Below are 23,582 nucleotides of genomic sequence, written 5' to 3' on the forward strand. Positions count from 1 at the left end.
TTAAAATGGCAATTAAGAAAGTGGCTGAAAATCTGGAAATAACTATGTTTCAGAAAATAATGGATGAGATTGAGATAACGAAAATTGAATTGAGTAAAATGAAGCAGGAGATTAAAGATATAAGGGTCCCTGTGAGAGAGGTGACCCTGGAAGGGGTCCCTGTGAGAGAGGAGACCCCGGAGATTGGAACAGGGGTCCCTGTGAGAGAGGAGACCCTGGAGACTGGAATAGGGGTCCCTGTGAGAGAGGAGATCCCGGAGATTGGAACCAACGTGGAACAGGAACAAGATTTGGAGTCTATGGACTTTAGAAATAAAATCTATTGTTTGGAACTCAATGTTATCTCTGAAGAAATGAATGAAGATTCTAGAGATAAAGTTATCAATGGCATGGATAATCTTCTGGACTGGAATGATGTGATGGAGCCCAATATAGAGAAAATCTATGGAATTAACTGCAGCCATGTGACAATGGAAAAACTTTTAAGAGATGACCCAGTGCATTTTGAAAAAAAGAACAGAGATATGATTTTACAGCAGTATTTCAGCAACCTATTCAGAATGGATGGCAAGAAAATATTTGGGATAGAGGTAATTCCCATCAGACTCTTACTATATGACTATGGCTTTGACAGCAAGATTATTATGGAATACTGATAATGGAAGATTGGATATTGAAATTACTGGACTTAACAAGACTACTGAAGATGGAAGATGGAAAATGGAACTAATAGAGATAATAGAACAATGGCTACTGAAATTATTGAACTTAACAGATTCTGATGTGATGGATTAATTGAAATGTTTATTTTGACTATGGTTATGACAATAAGATTATCATAATTAGTAATGAGATGGATTAATCGATATGCTTATCTGGAAAAAAAAATTGATAGATATATTTCTTAAAGAATTGAAACCTCTCTTTGACTTTTTGTGGAAAGAATAAAGTAATGTTTATGAGATTTGATGATTAAGTAAGATAACTACTGGAGGAAAGTGATTTTATAATATGACTTAAGAGACAGGATTGTTATATATTATAGACTTATAACTGATTTGATCTTTGACAAATGGGAAGTCAATATTTTACTCTTTATTTTTTATTTTTGTTTTTTTTTTCTCTTTTTTTCTTTTTGTTTAACTATTTTTGATTTTGTTTTTTGTCTTTGAATGTTTTATGATTTTGTCTTGTATGTTTTATGAAAATCTGAATAAAAATTATTGAAAAAAAAAAAAAAAAGTAATTGTGATCCAAAGAATTCTCTCCCAACATACAAACAAGTTCCTCTCCTGACTGCAGACGAGGGTTTATACTCATCACAAGTATAAGAAATCTCTTGTGTGTATTTTGTGGTGCATACATCAACTGGGAAGTTTTAATTCTCCACTTTCTTTTTAAATGAGAACTTAAAGCACAAGATCCCGCTAAATCTAACACAATTGAACCACAGAACCCTACCTTTTAAACTGGCAGCAGTAAACTTTGCTTACTGGAAGAATATTTGACTTGGTTTGGTTGTGCTTCTTCACCTGTGCTTTTTGAAAAAAAGTTTGCAGTTTAATGAAATTCTTTTCTTGACCTGCAAGCTGTGGACACGACCATTGGGCAAGTTTGAGATGTGTACTTTTCCCACAGATGGTGTCTGGCTAGATTTATAGTGGGTAGAAGCAGGCCTCGCACTTTGAGGAAGATTAAAAGACATTTATTGACGAGTTATTGGGGGGGGGAGAAAAGTATGCATGACAACAAAACAAAAAATTACCATAGGAGAGGGACAGAGGCTACACACATCCAGGGACATATCAACAGAGATAAAGGCCATATTTTATTTTACAGGAAATGCTATTAGATGTTTTGTATGCAAATACTTGTGGTTCAGAATTCTGGAATCCAAGCAGAGCTTCAGTACCAAAAAAAAGTGTAAGCATTACATACTGTGCAAAAACTTGAAGCAAGGTAGCAACTGGGATGGAAGGTGGGTGACTGAGATTGCAAAAATATCATACCCTTTAAACCAGAATAACCCTCATCCCCTAGTTCAAAACAGGATTACTAGCACAGATTGCAATCTCCATTCATACCCAAAAGTATGTTTTCAAAAATCTTCATTGCAAAATACTTGTAGTCCAAGAGGAAAAAGAATATTTAATACAATAAAAGATAAGTGCTGTACATTACCCTGTGTCCATGCCCCAAATTCCCCAGTGCCATAACCTGTCTCAGGACCAGAACTGGAAACATGGTTTGCTGGTTCCGATTTGGAGGTGAGGTAAAGTATGATTTATGGCAACCATTGTTTGCCCAATTTACAAATGCAGTGTAGTAGTTAGTGTTGGTCTAGGACTGGAGAGATCTGGATTCAAATTCTCACTCAACCATGAAGCTCACTGAGTGACCTTGGGCCTGTCACTACTTTTCAGCCTAACCTACTGCACAAGGTTATTGTGAGGATAAAAATGGGAGGGGGACCATATACACTACCTTGAGTTCTCTGTAGGAAAAGGAAATAAATTTAGTAAATAATGAAGAAGCCACATCAAACTGTAGTTACCACAAACCAGAAAATAAGGGAGGAGGAAATCCAACATCTGAGCTTTTGCTCAGGAGTCAAGATTCAACTTTCAATCCATATGGCACATAAATGTCACTTGGTACAAGAGGGCCTTTTGGCCATAAGGCAGGGTATAAATTTAATAAATAAAAAATAAATAAAATAAATAACTACCTACAACACATGACAATCTTTGGTCAGATCTTTGTAATTCAGAAACATACATCCATATATACATACATTCCTATCAGTTCTAATAATTATTATTAGAAATTAGAGATGCCAGTTAAATTGTCAAACTTCTGGCTCAGATTTGAGATGTGGGGCTCACGAAAACCTACCTTAAAAGAGAGGACTGCTTCACAAACCCCCAAATTCTTTTCCAACTTGGATTAAAATCCCAACCAGAGAAGAATTCAGAGTTTATGCACCCAGAATGCAGCCAGAGAGGGTAGGGTGGAAATCCAATCTCCTTCCTTCCTTTTCCTATTATAGAACTCAGTAGATATAATTTAAAAGCGAATAGAGGAAGGGGTTTAGGGGATGGGCAATTTCCAGAGTCAAAGTGGCTCAGAAAATAAGTCAAGCTATTTCTGACATTTGAGGAAATAGCTCAGCTTGTTTCCAAGCCAATCTAACTTGGGCTGAAGGAAGCTCACCCATCACTATGAAAAAATATTGCTAACTTTCACACAGTCACTACCCCATGTGGCCACAAATAATCTGAAAAACAGAGTATGAGCTTCCGAGATGTGGACAGCAAGACAACGTGCTCCATGACTGAACTGCACTGAATTCTTTGTTCTCCAGCAGCTTTTATTTTGAATCCCTACCAAGAGATGGTTGTGGCAACATAATCTCGACAAAAGTTCCCCTGATCACTTGTAAGTGGAAGCAAAGGCCAGTCTGTTCATCAGGATACAATACTTCAAAAAAGTATATATTATGTTTTCATGAAAAGATACACCAACTGCAGTTTTACAGAGTAGTTGCATGCCAGTGACTGAGAAAAAAAATGCAGCCAAAACAGAAATGCATTCTCTCCCTCCCTCTCTCCCTCCCTGTCTTTGTTAGCTTAACTTCCATCCCTGGAAAACTGGTAGAAAGTATTATTAAAGCTAGATTAACTAAGCACATAGAAGAACAAGCCTTGCTGAAGCAGAGCCAGCATGGCTTTTGCAAGGGAAAGTCCATCCTTTTTAGTTTAGAGAAAAGGCGGGTCAGAGGTGACATGATAGAAGTGTATAAAATTATGCATGGCATTGAGAAAGTGGATAGAGAAAAGTTCTTCTCCCTCTCTCATAATACTAGAACTCGTGGACATTCAAAGAAGCTGAATGTTGGAAGATTCAGGACAGACAAAAGGAAGTACTTCTTTACTCAGCGCATAGTTAAACTATGGAATCTGCTCCCACAAGATGCAGTAATGGCCACCAGCTTGGATGGCTTTAAAAGAAGATTAGACAAATTCATGGAGGACAGGGCTATCAATGGCTACTAGCTGTGATGGCTGTGCTCTGCCACCCTAGTCAGAGGCAGCATGCTTCTGAAAACCAGTTGCCGGAAGCCTCAGGAGGGGAGAGTGTTCTTGCACTCGGGTCCTGCTTGCGGGCTTCCCCCAGGCACCTGGTTGGCCCCTGTGAGAACAGGATGCTGGACTAGGTGGGCCACTGGCCTGATCCAGCAGGCTCTTCTTATGCTCTCTCTCTCTCACACACACACACATGCTCTCTCTCTCTCTCTCTTTTCTAGGACTTGCTGCCTTTCTAATAATTGTATTTTCAAATACTATGGAGGCAGCTTCATTTTCAATAATCTATTATGTGTCAGTTTCAACCCCGGATCCACCTCCCACACCCAACCTGCAGCATAGGATCCACTCTTATCTTTTTTTAATCGGACATCCACCTTTCTGCTGGCCTAGTTTCTGCTGTTTCTGCAAGCAGGGGTTCACATAGCTGAATGTTCCTCCTCCCTCCATCACTTCACATCAGAAACCAGCTTAAGACTTCTCCCTGACATCTAGTTTTCTATATGCAGGGAACTTACGTTTTTCTCAGGGAGAAATGTTCAGTCCTGCGAGCCTCCTTTTGTTATTTCGTAGTGGTACAGCCCAGAAACAGTTTTTCCACCTCAGTGAGAAACATACCCCTTTCCCCTTCACTCTTTACACCTTGCCTTCCATCATCCCCCTTTAAAAAAAAGTTTTAAAAGGAAACTTCGCTAAAGTACAACCATTCATCTTTTTCTGGATCCATTTCAACCACAGTTGATTCACTTTGGATAGCCAACTCTAGAAGGTGGTACTTGGGGGATGCTGCTTGGCCCCAGAGACCCTCCCATGTGGGCCTCTGCAGGTTCAATCTTATCCTCCATGCTATTTAAAGTGAAGAGAGGAAGGGGGTTAGGGGATGAACATCTGCCAGGCACGGAGGGAATGGGCAACATCTACCTGAAATCTGAGTGGGGTCAATTGGAGTTTTGGAGTACATTGTCTTCAGTATGCTGATGACACATAGCTATGTTTCTCCTATTCATCCCCAGGGTGTGAGGCGGTGGTTGTGTGCCGAACCAGTGGCTGACCTCAGTAGACGGATGTGGGTCAATAAACTGAAACTCAATCCATCCATATAAGACAGAGATGCTCTTAGGAGGTGGATCCTCTGCCCAAATAAATAGGAACATAGGAAGATGCCTTATACTCAATCAGACAATTGGTCCATGTACTTCAGTACTGCCTACACTGATTGGCAGCAGCTCTCCCAGGTTTCAGGCTGGAGTCTCTCCCAGCACTACCTGGAGATGCCAGGGATTGAACCTGGGGCCTTCTGCAGGCAACACAGGTGCTCTGCCACTGAGCTACAGCCCCTCCCATTTTATGAAAGGGCTGCGTTCCCCCTGAAAAGTCAGGTTTGTAGCTTGGGGGCCCACCTGGATCCATCACTTCCAACTGAGGCACAAGTGGCCTCTGCGACACAGAGTGCTTTTTTTCAGCTTTAGCTGGTGGCCCAAATGCACCCCATCTGGACAAGAATGACCTTCCTTGAGTATCTATCTTGGCTGCAAGACCCTCTCCCTGCTTGCTGGCCTCTTCCCACCTGGCCTGGAAGGGCGGGGCCTTCACTGACTGCAGCTACAAAAGGTATCACTACCTGAAGATGCCAGAAACCACCTTGACTGTGGGGTGTTGTTTAGGGGCTTCTGTTTGGGTAAAAGTTTACTTTCTGATGGTCGGTTTTTTGTTTTGCTGTTACTGGGATTATGTTCCTGTATTTTATTGTTGGATTTTATTAGGAATTATAAGGATGTATCAATTTATTGTATGATTTTTATGTTTTTGTTAACTTATTGACCATTTGAATTTATTTCTTACAGTGAGTTGTGTAACTTTTTTATGTTCATGTTGTGAGCCACCTTGTGCATAAATTGTTATGGAAAGGCAGCACACAAATAAACAGTGATGATGATGATGATAATGATCTATGCTCTGGTAACCTCACGGCTAGACTATTACAGTACATTATATTGGGGGGTGTCTCTGCAGGCAAGTTTGGAAACTGGAACACTGGGGCAGAAATCAGCAGCTAATGATGACCAGACGGTCCAAACACATTACACCTTTCTTGCCTGGCTGCATTGGCTGCCAATACATTTCTGAGCTCAACTCAAACTGCTGATTTTAACCTATAGAGCCTTACATGGCTCAAGATCCCCATATTTTGTACAATGCCTCTTGTGACATGAGCCTACCTGGACATCATGAGGGGCTCTCCTCTGAGTGCCCCCTCCAAGAAAAATTTGGAGAGAGACAACAAGAGAGTGCCTTTTCAGCTGTGGCACCCCGTCTGTGGAATGTTCTCCCCAGTGAGGTCTGACTGGCACCAACGTTAACATGCTTTAAGAACATAAGAACATAAGAAGAGCCTGCTGGATCAGGCCAGTGGCCCATCTAGTCCAGCATCCTGTTCTCACAGTGGCCAACCAGGTGCCTGGGGGAAGCCCGCAAGCAGGACCCGAGTGCAAGAACACTCTCCCCTCCTGAGGCTTCCGGCAACTGGTTTTCAGAAGCATGCTGCCTCTGACTAGGGTGGCAGAGCACAGCCATCACAGCTAGTAGCCATTGATAGCCCTGTCCTCCATGAATTTGTCTAATCTTCTTTTAAAGCCATCCAAGCTGGTGGCCATTACTGCATCTTGTGGGAGCAAATTCCATAGTTTAACTATGCGCTGAGTAAAGAAGTACTTCCTTTTGTCTGTCCTGAATCTTCCAACATTCAGCTTCTTTGAATGTCCACGAGTTCTAGTATTATGAGAGAGGGAGAAGAACTTTTCTCTATCCACTTTCTCAATGCCATGCATAATTTTATACACTTCTATCATATCTCCTCTGACCTGCCTTTTCTCTAAACTAAAAAGCCCGAAATGCTGCAACCTTTCCTCGTAAGGGAGTCGCTCCATCCCCTTGATCATTCTGGTTGCCCTCTTCTGAACCTTTTCCAACTCTAGAATATCCTTTTTGAGATGAGGCGACCAGAACTGTACACAGTATTCCAAATGCGGCTGCACCATAGATTTATACAACGGCATTATGATATCGGCTGTTTTATTTTCAATACCTTTCCTAATTATCCCTAGCATGGAATTTGCCTTTTTCACAGCTGCCGCACACTGGGTCGACATTTTCATCGTGCTGTCCACTACAACCCCGAGGTCTCTCTCCTGGTCGGTCACCGCCAGTTCAGACCCCATGAGCGTATATGTGAAATTCAGATTTTTTGCTCCAATATGCATAATTTTACACTTGTTTATATTGAATTGCATTTGCCATTTTTCCGCCCATTCACTCAGTTTGGAGAGGTCTTTTTGGAGCTCTTCGCAATCCCTTTTTGTTTTAACAACCCTGAACAATTTAGTGTCGTCAGCAAACTTGGCCACTTCACTGCTCACTCCTAATTCTAGGTCATTAATGAACAAGTTGAAAAGTACAGGTCCCAATACCGATCCTTGAGGGACTCCACTTTCTACAGCCCTCCATTGGGAGAACTGTCCGTTTATTCCTACTCTCTGCTTTCTGCTTCTCAACCAATTCCTTATCCACAAGAGGACCTCTCCTCTTATTCCATGACTGCTAAGCTTCCTCAGAAGCCTTTGGTGAGGTACCTTGTCAAACGCTTTTTGAATAAGTACACTAGGTCCACTGGATCACCTCTATCTATATGCTTGTTGACACTCTCAAAGAATTCTAATAGGTTACTGAGACAGGACTTTCCCTTGCAGAAGCCATGCTGGCTCTGCTTCAGCAAGGCTTGTTCTTCTATGTGCTTAGTTAATCTAGCTTTAATAATACTTTCTACCAGTTTTCAGCACTAGGTAAAGTCCTTCCTCTTCTTTCAGGAATTTACTGGTTGCTATTCGTATGCTGAGAGCCAGTGTGGGGTAGTGGTTAGAGTGTTGGACTATGACCTGGGAGACCAGGGTTCAAATCCCCACACAGCCATGAAGCTCACTGGGTGACCTTGGGCCAGTCACTGCCTCTCATCCTCAGAGGAAGGCGATTGATTGATTGATTGATTGATTGATATCCCACCCTTCCTCCCAGCAGGAGCCCAATGGGTAATTTGTCATTGTTCTCTTAAAAGGCCTAAGGAACCTACTACTTAAATATTAGACAGGCTCTGTTATCTTTTCGGCACCTACTGAACACCTTCCTCTTTCAACCAGCCTTTTAAGCTGAGACCTTATTCCAGCCTTTGTCTGTGTTGGAACTGCTTTTTAATGTTTTTAAACCTCCTTAAAAAAAATATTTTAGCCTTTTTTTAAAAAAAGATGTCTTTTTATGATGTTTTGAAGTGTTTTTAGTGCTTTTGTTTGCCGGTGGTACCAAACTTCTTAAGGGTAAAGCGTCTATTGCACTGCATTGGAAAGAGCATTACCACGACCTCCTTAATTGTAACTTTATTGTGGCTGGTGAGGTCTTCTCACAAATTCCACAACAACAAACCAGAGACAAGCTTGCAGTATCCCCTAATTTGGATGAAGTCAGTAAAGCCATTAATCAAATGAAGAATAACAAAGCTAGTGGACCTGATGGGATTCCTGCTGAAGTCTTTAAAGAAGGTGGGCCTGAACTCACACAACAACTTCATAAGCTCATCGAAAAAATCTGGATGAGGGAGGAGATCCCGGAAGACTTTAGGGATGCCATAATTATCACACTTCTCAAGAAGGGTGATAGAACAGATTGTGAGAACTACCGAGGCATCTCTTTTCTAGCTACCGCAGGTAAAATCCTTGCAAGGATCCTTGCAAATAGCCTCCTACCTATCTCAGAAGGCATCCTCCCTGAATCCCAAAATGGTTTCCACCCTTCTGGAGGGACAGTGGACATGATCTTCACTGCACAACAGCTTCAAGAAAAATGCAGGGAGCAAAACCGACCTCTATATATGGCGTTTATTGATCTGACTAAGGCCTTTGATACTGTGAATCGAACCGCTCTCTGGACCATCCTTCTGAAAATTGGATGCCCTGATAAATTTGTGAATATTTTGTGACTCCTCCATGACAACATGATGGCAACAATTTTGGATAACAATGGCTCTCAAAGTGATCCATTCAAAGTGGGATCAGGCGTCAAACAGGGATGTGTCATTGCTCCGACCTTATTTGCTATTTTTATCGCCATGATTCTACACCTTGTTGAGGGGAAACTTCCCACTGGCGTGGAAATCACATATCAAACAGATGGAAAACTTTTTAATCTCAGTAGGCTGAAAGCAAAAAGTAAGGTAATTACAACCTCTCTCATAGAACTTTAATATGCCGATGATAATGTAGTCTCTGCACATTCAGAGGAAGATCTTCAAACTATCCTAAATATCTTTGCAGAAGCATATGAAAAGCTTGGCCTCTCACTTAACATCAAAAAAACCAAAGTGCTTCATCAGCAAGTGCGAACCAATCTCTCTGTAGCACCATCAATCCAGCTTAATGGTGCGACGCTGGAGAATGTCGATCACTTTTCTTATCTTGGCAGCCATCTCTCTGTAGAAGCTGACATCGACGCTGAAATTCAGCATCGTCTGAGCGCTGCGAGTGCCGCATTCTCCCGAATGAAGCATAGAGCGTTCGAGAATCGGGATATTCGCAGGGAGACCAAAATGCTTATTTACAAAGCCATTGTACTACCGACCTTACTGTATGCCTGTGAAGCATGGACCATCTATAAGCGCCACTCCCAACTTCTTGAAAGATTCCAGCAATGTTGCCTCTGGAAAATTCTGCAAATTACTTGGGAAGATAGGCGGACTAATGTTAGCGTATTGGAAGAAGCAAAGACCACCAGCGTTGAAACAATGATCCTCCAACACCAACTTCGCTGGACCAGCCATGTTGTTCGAATGCCTGATCACTGTCTTCCAAAGCAGCTACTTTACTCCCAACTTAAGGATGGAAAACAGAATATCGGTGGACAGCAAAAGAGGTTTAAAGATGTTCTCAAAGCTAATCTAAGAAAATGTAACATAAGCATCGAGAACTGGGAAGCTTTGGCCCATGAGCATCCCAATTGGAGGTCGGCCATTATCAAAGGTGCTATGGACTTTGAAGAAGCACGAGTACAGGGCGAAAGGGAAAAACGAGCTAAGCGGAAGGCACATCAAGCAAATCCTCATCGTGACCATCTTCCAGATGGAAACCTATGTCCTCACTGTGGGAGGCTGTGTGGATCCAGAATTGGCCTCCACAGTCACTTACAGACCCACTGTTAAAGACCTTACCCTGGAAGACAATCTTACTCGGCCACAAGTGATCGCCAATGAAATGAATTACTCCAAGGGAAGCTGGGAGGATGGCAACAAGGGAGAGGGCCTTCTCAGTGGTGGCCCCCAAATTATGGAATGATCTTCTTGATGAGGTGTGCCTGGTGCCAACACTGTTATCTTTTCTGTGCCAGGTCAAGACTTTCCTCTTCTCCCAGGCATTTTAGCATGTGTTTTTAAATTGTTTTTTAAAAATGTGTTTTTAAATTGTTTTTTAAAAATGTGTTTTTAATTTGTATATTTGTTTTTAATGTTTTTAATTGTTGTAAACCACCCATAGAACTTCGGCTGAGGGGTGGTATACAAATGTAAACAACAACAACAACAACAACAACAATAATATGAGGAGGAGGAGGAGGAGGAACCTGGAAGTCCTCACTTCCATTTTTTATTAACCACAGTTTAGTGCTAACTCCCCTGAACCCTCAACCGTGGTTAATTTTAACTATGGCCAGTGGAAACAAACCAGCTTCACAATCCATAGTTTCAAGTTGGTCTGTTTCCAATAACCATAGTTAAGATTAGTTTGGACATCAAAACAAGTTGTGGTTAGAGTAAAACAGGAGCCAAAGTTTTGCAGCTCCCCCTCACAACCATGCTGAAGAGGGGAGGCAGAGCATGCAAGCCCAACACTCACATAGGCTCATTGCTACATGTTTAGCGTTACATGCAATGTAAGAGTTAGTATCAACAAAGGATATCTTTAGGACACAGCCTTACAACCGGTTACTACAGATAATCTCATCTCTCAAGTGATCAAACCCCCAATACATGATTAGAACAATCGTTGTGTTAAATACATAATTAAAGCAAAAAAGGACAGGAGGAGACAGCTGAATGTTTAAATAAAACATACATTTCACTTATGATGGAATGGTTGTACAACAAACACCAAAAACATTCCTCGTTTTTAATATTCCTGACTGTTACCAGAGCTGTAGCTGTTTCCTCTGTTCAACACCGAACTCCCAAGGAATTTCCTACCTTACTAATACTGCTCAAGTTTATGATGCAGAAAGAAAAGTTCACAACCTCATTCTGGAACTCCTAAATGTTTTCTGCACATGGTTCACATTCAGGCTCTTGTTCTCACATTTGGGGGGGGGTGGTATTTTTATTATTTGCTGGTTTTAAGCAGCATTATTCATTATACTTTCTCTACATTATTTAAAGACTGTGCCACCATTATAAGCTTGAGACAAAAACTACAATTTTCTCATAGTTACTAACTTATTCTCTCCCTGCAACTTCAAAAATCCAGTCCCAGCAAGACACTAAATGTATTTTCATTCTACTATTGATAAAACACAGAACAGAGATATCCTTCTGGAGGCCTCAGTTTGTATCCTAAAATACAGTCCAAACAAATGATGCTTCTATATGAATTTCCCTACAGCAGCGTCACAATGGAGTACAACAGAAAAGCATGTTTATGAAGGTGTCCCTAGTTCAGTAATTTTTAATGTAGCATTTCATTTATTTGCATTTAATTTAATAAATTTACATCTAGCTTTTTAGAAGAAACTTTCTTGCAAGGTAGCTTACAATAATATAAAAATTAAACAAATGTGTAAGAATACAAGAAAAAATATGATAGTTAACCTAAAATCACACACCCACAATAAAATTAAACTATGGCAGCTAGCAGGTAGTCATCGAAGGATCAAGACCAGGAGCCATGCTTTATGTACAGAGGCATTGCATGTAAGTATTTAAGCACTTACCTAGTAGCCATAAGGAATCATGGGCAGGTGAGAAGATACCTTTGATGTGGGCTACCAGAATTGGGGTTGGTCACCTGGCTCTCCCCCTCCCTGCTCCTCCTCTTCCCTCCAGTGCCTAGCCACTGCATGGATGCAGCTGGTGGACACACACCCGGAGTGAATAAAGAGGGACTTATTTCGTGTTGTAAGCCATCTGCAATTCTGCTTGGTCTATAAAACAACTAGTAAAAAAGTGGCAGGCTAGTAACTCTTCCAGACTTATTTACAAAGCTGTTCTGATGCCAAGCCAGATGTCAAACCAGGTTATCAAAGCAGCACTGTCAAGTTCAACAAGAGGTTAAAGTAAAAAGTTCCAGTTTCTAGGTTTTAGAGTCTAAGGTCTGGCAAACAGGGCTGAGGGGGACAGACAGGGTCATTTTCCTGGAAGCTCAGAGCAGGGTAGGCACATAGGAGACCTGAGCAGTGAGATGGTAGGGATGGAAAAGACAAATACAGGCTGCAGGTGTGGAGTTAGGAGACTCCAGACTGAGAACTAACAGGAGGCAAAAATGCAAGAGACACAATGCAAAACTAGGAAGTCAAGATACGCAAAACAGCTCAGGAACAATTGGACAGAGGATCTTCCTGTTGAACAAGGGACTTCCAACCATTAAGCCTCTAGTATTGAGCACTGAAAATGGCAACACCAAGCTAGAATTGCAGTAAAATAACATAGTTTGGAAGTTCTTTTTATTCTACCCTTATGTTCCTGATCTAAAAGCAGATTCTGTTCATTTGCAGCTTGTGCACAGCTAGATCTCAACAGGAAGGAGGACTGAATCAAAGAACCATAGAATCGTAGAATCATAGAGTTGGAAAGCGCCTATAAAGCCATCAAGTCAAACCCCATGCTCAATGCATTAAATTAATGCATCCCGACAGGTGGCTGTCCAGCTGCCTCTTGAAGGCCTCCAGCGTTGGAGAGCCCACCACCTCCCTAGGTAATTAGTTCCATTGCTGTACCACTGCAGAAGCAGGTAGCCCTGCCATCTCCTGACACTACCCATCTATGTAGAAAATTCTTCCACAGAAAATATTGTTGTTGTTGTTATGTGCCTCCAAGTCTAGCCTTCTTCTAATTTCTTGACTATTGTCTCCATTTTGGTTAATGACTGTGCCAAGGTATTGATAATCCTTGACAAGTTCAATGTACTCATTGTCAACTGTAAAATTGCATAAATCTTCTGTTGTCATTATTTTAGTCTTTTTGACGTTCAGCTGTAGTCCTGCTTTTGTGCTTTCCTCTTTAACTTTCATCAGCATTCGTTTCAAATTATTACTGGTTTCTGCTAGTAGTATGGTATCGTCTGAATATCTTAAATTATTGATATTTCTCCCTCCAATTTTCACACTTTCTTCTTGGTCCAATCCTGCGTTCCGTATGATATGTTCTTACAGTAGCCTCTTGTGTAGAGTATAGGTTGCGCATCAGGACAATCAGATGCTGTGGCACCCCCATTTCTTTGAAAGCATTCCATAGTTTTTCATGATCTACACAGTCAAAGGTTTTGCTGTAATCTATAAAGCACAGGGTGACTTCCTTGGTCCGTTCCATTATCCAACGTTTGCAATATGATCTCTGGTACCTCTTCCCTTTCTAAATCCAGCTTGGACGTCTGGCATTTTTCGCTCCATATATGGCAAGAGCCTTTGTTGTAGAATCTTAAGCATTACTTTATTTGCATGGGATGTTAAGGCATTGGCCTCCTGTAACCCAAAAAGAAATTACTGATTTGATCGCTAGCTTGAAATCCGGCAAAGCTCCTGGTCCTGATAATATACTCTCTGAAATGCTGAAAGTACACAAAGCTTGGTGGGCCCCTCTTCTTGCAAATTTCTTTACTCTGATTAATAACTCTGGATGCTTTCCTGAGTCCTGGCTCGAATCCATAGTTATCCCTATATTTAAAAAAGGGAACAACGAGGACCCAGCAAATTACCGCCCAATCAGCCTCCTTTCCGTTATTGGCAAACTATATGCCTGCTACCTAAAAGAGAGACTCTCCTCTTGGCTGGAGGAGGAAAATATCCTTGGGAGAGAGCAGGCAGCTTTCCGGAAAGGTAGGTCTGGGATAGAGCACTGTGTGATTTTAAATCACTTAGCTGAAAAATACAAGAACCGCTGGGGTAATGGCCTATTTGTTGCCTTTGTCGACTTGAAATCCGCTTTTGATTCTATCCCTAGGGAGATACTATGGGCGAAATTCGCAAAATCTACGATTGACAAGAGACTCCTTTTCTTAATTAGCCGACTGCACCACCACACATCCTTTCATGTTAGATGTAGTCGTGAAGGACATCTCACAAACCCCATTACTACAACAAAAGGAGTCAGACAAGGCTTCATACTAGCCCCACTTCTATTTAATTTTTTCATGAATGACCTGTCCCTTTATTGTCAATCCCCGGATTTCCACCCCCCTAAGCTAGCGAACCTACATTGTCCTCTGTTATTGTATGCAGACGACGCTGTTCTCCTTTCTGTTTCTAAAGTAGGCCTCAAACACCTAACAAAAGCTTTTATGAGTTTCTGTCATGATAACAAACTATCTATAAACTTTTCCAAAACTAAGATCTTAGCTTTTGCCAAGCACTCTCCTGTTCACGAATGGACAATCAATTCCCATAAAATAGAACAGGTTTCCCACTTCAAATACCTTGGTATACTATTTCACTCCTCTCTGTCCTGGACTCCCCATATCCGAGGGGCTATTTCTACTGCTCGTAACTCAGCCAGTGGCATCCGAAGGTTCTTCTTCACTAAAGGAGGACAATACATTCCGGCAGCCCTAAAGGTTTTTAGATCCAAAACTATTTCTCAACTTCTCTACGGGGTACCCTTATGGATTGGCGCCTTCAACTCTTCTGTGGAGGCAGTTCTTTCTTTATTTCTCAGACAAATTTTTGGTGTTCCCAGGTGCGTTCCAGCGGCGGTCCTTAGGTTAGAATCCGGCCTAGTCTCACTTGAGTCCCAAGCGTGGATGGCTGCCCTAAATTTCTGGCTTAAAATGTCTTATGAAAAATCCACTGGCTATCTCCCTTTACTCTGGGAAGACTCTTTCACCTCGAAATGGGCCCAAACATTCACAAACTACCTTGCAAGTATTGGCCTCTCAATTGAACATCTGATGTCCCAAGCTCCAGAGATAGTTAAACTTTCTATCCGGACTCGTATAAGAGATATGGATTTCCAATGCTCCATTACCGCAGCCACCTCGACCTGTTCTCCTATTCACCTTGGTCTGAGCTTTGCGCCAATGTTCAATGCCTAGTCAGAGGCAGCATGCTTCTGAAAACCAGTTGCCGGAAGCCTCAGGAGGGGAGAGTGTTCTTGCACTAATATGGATCTTAATTTATAAACTCAATGGCAATTCTATTTCAGATTTTTATCATGTTTAATGTTTTTATAATTGTACTATATTTTTCACACTTGCTCATATTTTAATTGTGATTTTATTTGTTGTACACCGCCCTGAGAGCTTTCTGCTATAGGGCGGTCTAGAAATGTAATTAAATAAATAAATAAATAAATTGCACTCGGGTCCTGCTTGTGGGCTTCCCCCAGGCACCTGGTTGGCCACTGTAAGAACAGGATGCTAGACTAGATGGGCCACTGGCCTGATCCAGCAGGCTCTTCTTATGTTCTTAATGCCCCTTATCTGGAAACTCTCACGATCCCCAAATATCGTCTAGCCTTCACAAAGGCTAGATTTAACTGTCTTACCTCTGCCTTACTCGAAGGGAGATTTAAACGTATCCCGTATGCAAACCGTTTATGCCTTTGCGGTGCCAGCGCTATAGAAACTCTCTCTCACGTCATCTTTGAGTGTGCCCTATATGATGATATTCGCTCCAAATTCATAACCCCCATCATAAATAAATACCCTCACAAACCGCCTGAATGTTTACTTTTCCATCTTTTGTCAACGACTAATAGGGATACTATTTTGCGAGTCGCTAAATACATTTCCGCGGCCCAATCAATAACGGAGGGCATTCATCCCTTCAGAAGCTTCCACTACCTTATTGTAACTGTTTCCCTTGTTGTTTTATAGTTTTGTTGTTCTTACCTGACTGCATCTTTGTAACCTTCTGTTATAAATGTACATAGTTTTATCTACAAATGTTTTTGGTCTATGACTGTATCAATAAAGATTTGATGTTAAGGCAATCGTTCGATAATTACTGCATTCCCTGGGATCCCCTTTCTTTGGAACTGGGATGTATATGGAATGCTTCCAGTCTGTGGGCCATTGTTTAATTTTCCATATTCCTTGACAGATTTTAGTCAAAATTCAAAATATTATTTCTTTGCAAATTTTAACAAAAGCCTCATGTAGGAACGATGTAGTTATCCATGCAGAGGTCTATAACCTTAAATCCCTTCAGTGGCCAGAGAAAATTGCTTCTAGCACTGCCTACAGTCTGGTGTTATTGTAGCAATGCTACTATTCTCTGTTTGTATATTTTTACGTCAACACTAATATTCATTTATATTCACATGCATTATCTTATGAGTCCAATGCTGATGTCTTCAACAGAGTTCCCCTGAGCAATAATAAGACTTTGTATGGCACAAATCAATCACTGCAGTGGAGATATTATCTCTTGTAAATATATTTATTTAATTTTCAAGTACATCTTCCGGATGCTAAGTCAAACTAGATTTAAGCTACAAAATTTCTCTTCATCTCTCTTTTTGAAAACTTAAATTGATTAGTGAAACAGATGCTCTGATATGACGTTAATATTTCCATAATGTACTTGTTAACATTTTTATATCTATGGATAACTGTAACACCTCGTATCATTTCCTTTCCTTATGTAATTGTGAAACCTGCAAACTCTAATGCAAATGAACTCATCATTAGTGTTTATGGCCCATTTAAATAGGGAGAAATACTCTAGATCTATGAAGCTTTACATCAACAGGATTTACCTCTTTTTAAGGTGTATTAAGAGAAGGGACACAGAAATAATCACTGGACTAGTTCCAGTCAATGCTAGAATACTAACAACACCACAGAGCAGTTTAGAACAACTTTGCTCTCCTGGTGGCATTCCACACAGGTGGCATTCCACACAGGTACATACATGGAATTCCACATAGGCTAGTCAGCAGGCAGGCAGAGGAAGGAGGGACTGCACCAACTCTTCTCTGTCCGCCCACCTGATTTACTGTCCTGCAAAGAGGCTAGTAGCCTTGTTTTCCATGCTTGCTACAAACTGGTGGAGAAAAAGAGTAGCTTGCCTAAGGCCATCTAGCAAGTACATGCTCAGCTTACCAATGAACCAGGGATCCTGGCTTTAAACAGTAGTTAGTTTAATAAACTAGCTTCGTTACTCATGGGAAGAGTCGGGGAGAATGTGTGAGCCTGCGATTTTGCTCAGGTTCATCCAAATAGAGCAAAACCAGGGGCTGGAACCTTTTTCAAGTCAAGGGCCACATTCCTGGGCATCACATACCAGTGGGGGGAAGGGGAGAGAAGTGGGTGTGGGAACTGATGTGGCTGTTACCTGGGGGGGGGTTAACATGTTATTTTTTAATATCTAATATATTAAGAAAAAAATATGCCCCATTCACCCTCCCTCCCCATATTTACATAATCAACTAAGATCACATTGAAAGAGAATGCATTTCCATCCAGTCCGAAAACATTTTCCATCTGAAAAACTTCTTTATCGCTTGGCATCATCCGCTCCAAGTGCCTGCATGTCCTTGGTGCTACCATGTCAAAGGGCCCAAAATGTCTACATAGTCTCCTGGGAGAGCAAAACTTATGGTAGTAGCAACACTGCAAATGTACAGGGCTGAGCAGCCCAAAAAACTTAACAACTGGGCTGCTATTATATATATGTTATGCAGCACAAAGAAGCATATACCTAAGAGTGGACAGCATAGATACTGTTGGTATTTCAGAAAGGAGAGGAACATGCTGGAAAGAGTATTTTCAAACAAGCACAGAATCCCAGGAGCTTATAACCCTCAGTTATAAACAAAAGGGATTAATGCATCAACAAGTGACTGTTACCTTTGTACAGTGTGCTATATATATATATATATATATATATATATATATATATATATATATATATATATTATATTTTCCTACAAACTCCCCCAAACCCCTCTCCATCCAGGAAAGTAAGAGGCATTATCACAGTTGAAGGATAGGTTCCAGCCAGCCAGAAAAAAGCACTTGAGGAGGATATGGAGCAGAGTCAGTGAGGGGCGTGGCCTAGGGAAGGGGCGTGGCCTTCCAAGGAGGCATGGCCTGAGGAGAGGTTCGCATTTGGCCCCTGGACTTGAGGTTCCCCACCCTGTGTTACATCCATGCACATTCTGGACCATTTCAACCATACCACCAAGAAGTCTAACCTTGGTCCATTGTGTCAAATTTCTGACAATGTCAAACCTCAGTAAATTTTGCTAAGATTGTGATAAGAGATACGACTGCTGAACAATCACATTTCTAATTCAACTGTAAAATGTTACAGGGAGAAACAGGGCTGTGGAGTCGGAGTCGGGAGCAATTTTGGGTGGAGTCTGAGTCGGAAGAAATGTACCGACTCCGACTCCAATTCCGACTCCTTCATAAATGGCAAATGTATATTAACGAGTAATAACACATTTACTGTAGTAAAATGGTAGCACAAGGCATTTCATCACCAGCACGTGAATCCAGAGCCTGGAAAAGTTACTTTTTAAAACTACAACTCCCATCAGCTCCAGGGATTGGGCTCGTGGGAGTTGTAGTTCAAAAAAGTAACTTTTCCAGGCTCTGGATTCACATGGTGGTGATGAAATGCCTTGTGCTACCATTTTACTACAGTAAATGTGTTATTACTAGTTAATATACATTTGCCATTTATGAAGGAGTCGGAGTCAGAGTCGGAGTCGGACAGTAGAAAAATAGAGGAGTCGGAGTTGAAGGTCTGGCGTACCGACTCCACAGCCCTGGGGAGAAAGACATGAGATGCCAACTGTTATTGAGGGAAGCACTGTAATAGACAAACAGAATTATGCACCTGCTCTTACTCGTAGAACACCACAGTGATGAAGTGCTGGGCTTTAACAATACATCCACCAAGTATTGTACACCCTGCAGGTGGATTCTTCTACGCGGAGCTGCCTTATACCATTGGCTCTTCTAAGCCATTGTAGCCTCCTTTAACTGGCTTCCCCAGCTCCGATACGCAAGAGATGCCGAGTACAGAATTGGGCACTTTCTGCATGCAGAGCATGGCCACTCCCCTAGTTAAGAGCACTACTTGGTTGCATCAAACTCCTGTGGCACCCAATTAAGTAATGGCACTAAAAGAGGCACTCCTAATTAATAAGCCTATACACATGTGTATGCCTCAACCAGAGCCCAACACAACTGAATAGATAATTTATTCCTCTTTAAAAACACTCAAGATGGCACACAATTAACTCCTAAGGAGGAGGAGTCTGAAGGCAATTCGTCTGAGAGGTTTATTTCTCTCTCAGCACTGTTCAGCTGTTAAACGGACGACATGAGGAATCCAATGCAAAACTATCGCTATTATAAAAAAAAACTGAAATATAGACAATATAATTTCAAGACGGATAGCTATGTTGGTCTGCTGCAGCAAGAACAGAGAGTCTTGTAACATAGATGAACATACTTTATTATTGGGACAAGCTTTTGTGGACTTTGTCGAGTGCCTGAGTGTAGTAAGCCATGGAGACACGCAGCAGGTAAGAGAGACTGGTAAGCTTCTTCTGGCCTACAAGGAATTACTCCTTGGCCCTAGCAATTTTAAGGACTGGAAAGCTCCCCAAAACAATCTAATTTTATGTATTTATATACATTTCCAACATTCCCCTCTCCTTTAGGCTCCAGCAAGTAAAACAAGAATATAAATACCATAAAATCACAGGGCAGGGAAGAATCTTAACGATCATCCAACCAACCACTTTTAGGAAGTGTACTAGTATAATATGTTGCAGGGTGGCTTGCTCCAGTTCGGTGCTCCCAGCCAGTCAGCCAGAGAAGCCCTTATCTGAAAAATGGAAATGGACTGCCTTCAGGCCAATCTTGACTTATGGTGACCCTACGAATAGGGTTTTCATGGTAAGGGGTAATTCAGAGGTGGTTTGCCATTGCCTTCCTCTGAGGCTGAGAGGCAGTGACTGGCCCAAGGTCACCCAGGGAGCTTCATGGCTGTGTGGGGATTCAAAACCTGGTCTCCCAGGTCGTAGTCCAACACCTTAACCACTACACCACACTGGCTCTCAAGCCCTTACCTAGGATACTGGAAATTACCAAGCCTGTGTTGATAATACTGTGCTAGAAGGCCTGGTGGTCTCACTCAGTACAAGGCAGCTTCATAAGTACTTCCCTCTCAGCCCAACACACGCTGTGGAGATAAAAGCGTGGATAACACGGCATGATTGTTGTAAGCTCCTCTCCCAGCTTCAGCCCTCACTTCTGTCCGGGGTGACATTTAAAAATAATTTCCCAGTGTGAATCAGGAAGAGACCAGTCCAGACAATGGCTCCTTCTACGGTTTATATCGGGGTGACTAATTGGCTAGCCTGTGGCCCTCCAGATGTTGTTGGGCTCCACCTCCCATCATCCTCAGTGCTCAGAGATGATGCAGTCCAACAACACCTGGAGGGCGGCAGGTTACCCACTCCTGCTTCAGCTATATCAATATAGGTTTCATTCCTCCTGTTCCAGCCATTCCATTTTACCGCCTTTCCCCTCACCCCACCAGTTGGCAGGGTTTTTTTTCCTCTCAACCAATCAACATTTCATGCCATTATTTTTAGGAGGCAGTTCATCCTTTTAGGGTCCCCCCCCCGCATATTTTAATATTTTTCAAACTTCGGTGTTACCGTAGTGGGTTAGAGCATTGGACCAGGACTCAAATCCCCACTCAGCCACAAAGCTTCCTGGGTGATGTTGGGCCAGTCACCATCTCTCAGCCTAACCTACCTCACAGGGTTGTTGTGGGTGTAAAAAGGAGATGGAGGAGAACCATATGTGCCACCTCCATCTCCTTGGAGGAAAGGCAGGATATAAATATATATAAATAAACTAAATAAATCAAATATGTGGGTGATGCAGTTTTGGCTACATAAGAGCATGCACAGGAAGACATGAATTGGTACTGGCATACATGGAGGAGGGGGGGAGGGAAGAGGAGGATACTTCATCACCCTCGTGTTTCACCATGTGAATAACTTTCCGATGATGAAAGACCAAAAAGCAAATCTCGAGCAAAACACAGACATAGGTAGCTGCCTTATACAGAGTCAGACTAATGGTCTATATAGCTTAGTGTTGTCTACACTGACTGGCAGCAGCTCTCCCAGGTTTCAGGCAGGGAGTCTCTCCCACCCCTACCTGGGGATGCCAGGAATTGAACTTGGGACCTTCTGCATGCAAGGCAGATGCTCTATCACTGAGCTACAGCCCTTCCCCAAAAGGAGATGGGTGAAACATAAATATTAGTCACCTGATCTGGAAGGTAAGTCCTTAACATATGATTCCTCATACAAAATGTGTTTAAAAAAAGGAAAATATTCTAATTTCTAGCCCACTCTATCCTGAAGAACAAAAAAAAAGTATTTCCTTAAAATGTGCTAAACAACTGATGCATACGTACGGCCTATCAAATACAAGCAAAGAAGACCTAGTAGCATTTTCACATAACACACACTCAGCCCAGACAGCACTTAATATTTTTCTTGGACATGGTAAGAAATACTATCCTTTCAAAGCATGCAATACTTTGAGAGGTGGAAGGAGACTTGCAGGAGCACTTCCCGAATCTAAAAATCATCTCAGGGACATAAGTGTTCTCTCCCCAATGTTGTTCAATATATATGTAAAACCTTTAGGTCGTATTATCCGTAAATTTGGGATTTCTTACCATCAATACGCAGATGATACGCAACTCTATTGCTCATTTCCACCAGACGCCAAAGGGGCGGTTCACCCTCTGAGCCAATGCTTGGCAGCAGTGCAGAATTGGATGAACAGTAACAAATGAAAACTTAATCCAGATAAAACAGAGGTTCTTCTAATCGGACGAGACTCTCCTCAGGAAAATAAAAACCTTCCCACATTAGATGGGATCTTACTTCCCCTGAAGACGCAAGTCCGTAGCTTAGGCATTATTTTAGACTCAGCCCTAACCCTGGAACCTCAGGTTGCAGCAGTCTCACGAAGCGCTTTTGCACAATTAAAATTAGTTAGCCAACTCCGTCCTTTCTTGAGATCATCCGATTTACGGAAAGTAACGCAAGCCCTTGTAACATCACGACTGGATTATTGTAATTCCCTCTATGTCGGTCTTCCGGTTAGAACCCTCCGGCCGCTTAAGCTGGTGCAAAGAGCAGCGGCGCGGATGCTAACAGGAGCTGGCCCTCAAGTGCACACTACACCACTCTTATATCATCTGCACTGGCTTCCTATTATGTTTCGTAATCAATTCAAGCTGTTGGTCCTAACGTTTAAAGCTTTACATAACTTGGCGCCACTTTACTTATCTAATCGCCTCTGTGAATACACATCCCATCGTCCACTGAGATCCATTGTTGAATGTACTTTGACTATTCCTTCAGCTTTTACCATCCATCAATCGGGCACTAGGAATAGAGCTTTTTCAGTGGTGGCCCCTAGTATGTGGAATACCCTTCCACTGGAGATACGGCTTTCTAATTCCCTCTTAGATTTTCGTCGACATGTTAAAACCTTTTTATTTCGCCAAGCTTTTAATATGTAAACGGTACTGTTTCATCTAATGTTAATCTTTAATTGATTTTTAATGGATATGTTAACTGATTTTATGAGTTTATTTATATTGTATGAGACTATACTGTTGTTCTCCGCTTTGAATTCAGTGAACAAAAGCGGGTTATAAATCGGCAAATAAATAAATAAATAAATAAGCCTGTGTCTGTATTGGAACTGCTTTTAAATATGTTTTTTAAACCTTTTTTTAAAAAAATATATGTTTTTAACCTTTTTTTTCTTTTTTAAGATGACTTCAAAGCTTTTTAAAAAAATGTTTGTAAAGATGTTTTGTTTTAATGTATTTTAAAGTCTGTTTATATGATGTTTTAAAGTGTTCTTAGTGCTTTTGTTTGCTGCCCTGGGCTCCTGCTGGGAGGAAGGGCGGGATAAAAATCAAATAATAAACAAATAAATAAATAAATAAAGTCTTAAAACACTCAGGACTTCAGCTGCCTCAACTTCTGTCTAGTTATTTTGCACTAGATAATGGACTACATGAGGCACACTCAGTACAACAGCACCACAACACATCACATAAAATACAGGAGACATACATTAATTTAACCTATCCTATAAACATGCAAGAAATAACTTCTTTGCCTTTTTAGAAAAGATCCTGCAGAAAACCTTGTATAAACAACTCCCCATTATCACCTTCCAAATAAAATTGACA

General features: G+C 41.5%; 1 protein-coding gene across 9 annotated transcripts in view; it reads right to left on the bottom strand.

Moving 5' to 3' along the window:
* The window catches only part of FAM168A (family with sequence similarity 168 member A), a 251,675-nt gene that overhangs the window by 208,630 nt on the left and 19,463 nt on the right, over window positions 1-23,582 (bottom strand). For 2 of the 9 annotated variants that reach the window (XM_061629087.1, XM_061629083.1), the window contains exon 1: window positions 12,099-12,270. The exons of 3 other annotated variants lie outside the window; for them this stretch is intronic. The gene's annotated coding sequence lies outside the window, so the exon portion shown is untranslated. Of the gene's footprint in view, window positions 1-12,098; window positions 12,282-23,582 lie in introns of those variants that run through there. 4 more of the 9 variants (XM_061629078.1, XM_061629086.1, XM_061629081.1 and 1 more) reach the window with 4 other exon arrangements.

This window comes from Rhineura floridana, chromosome 5 (genome assembly GCF_030035675.1).
Source record: "Rhineura floridana isolate rRhiFlo1 chromosome 5, rRhiFlo1.hap2, whole genome shotgun sequence".
NCBI classification, from domain to species: Eukaryota; Metazoa; Chordata; class Lepidosauria; order Squamata; family Rhineuridae; genus Rhineura; species Rhineura floridana.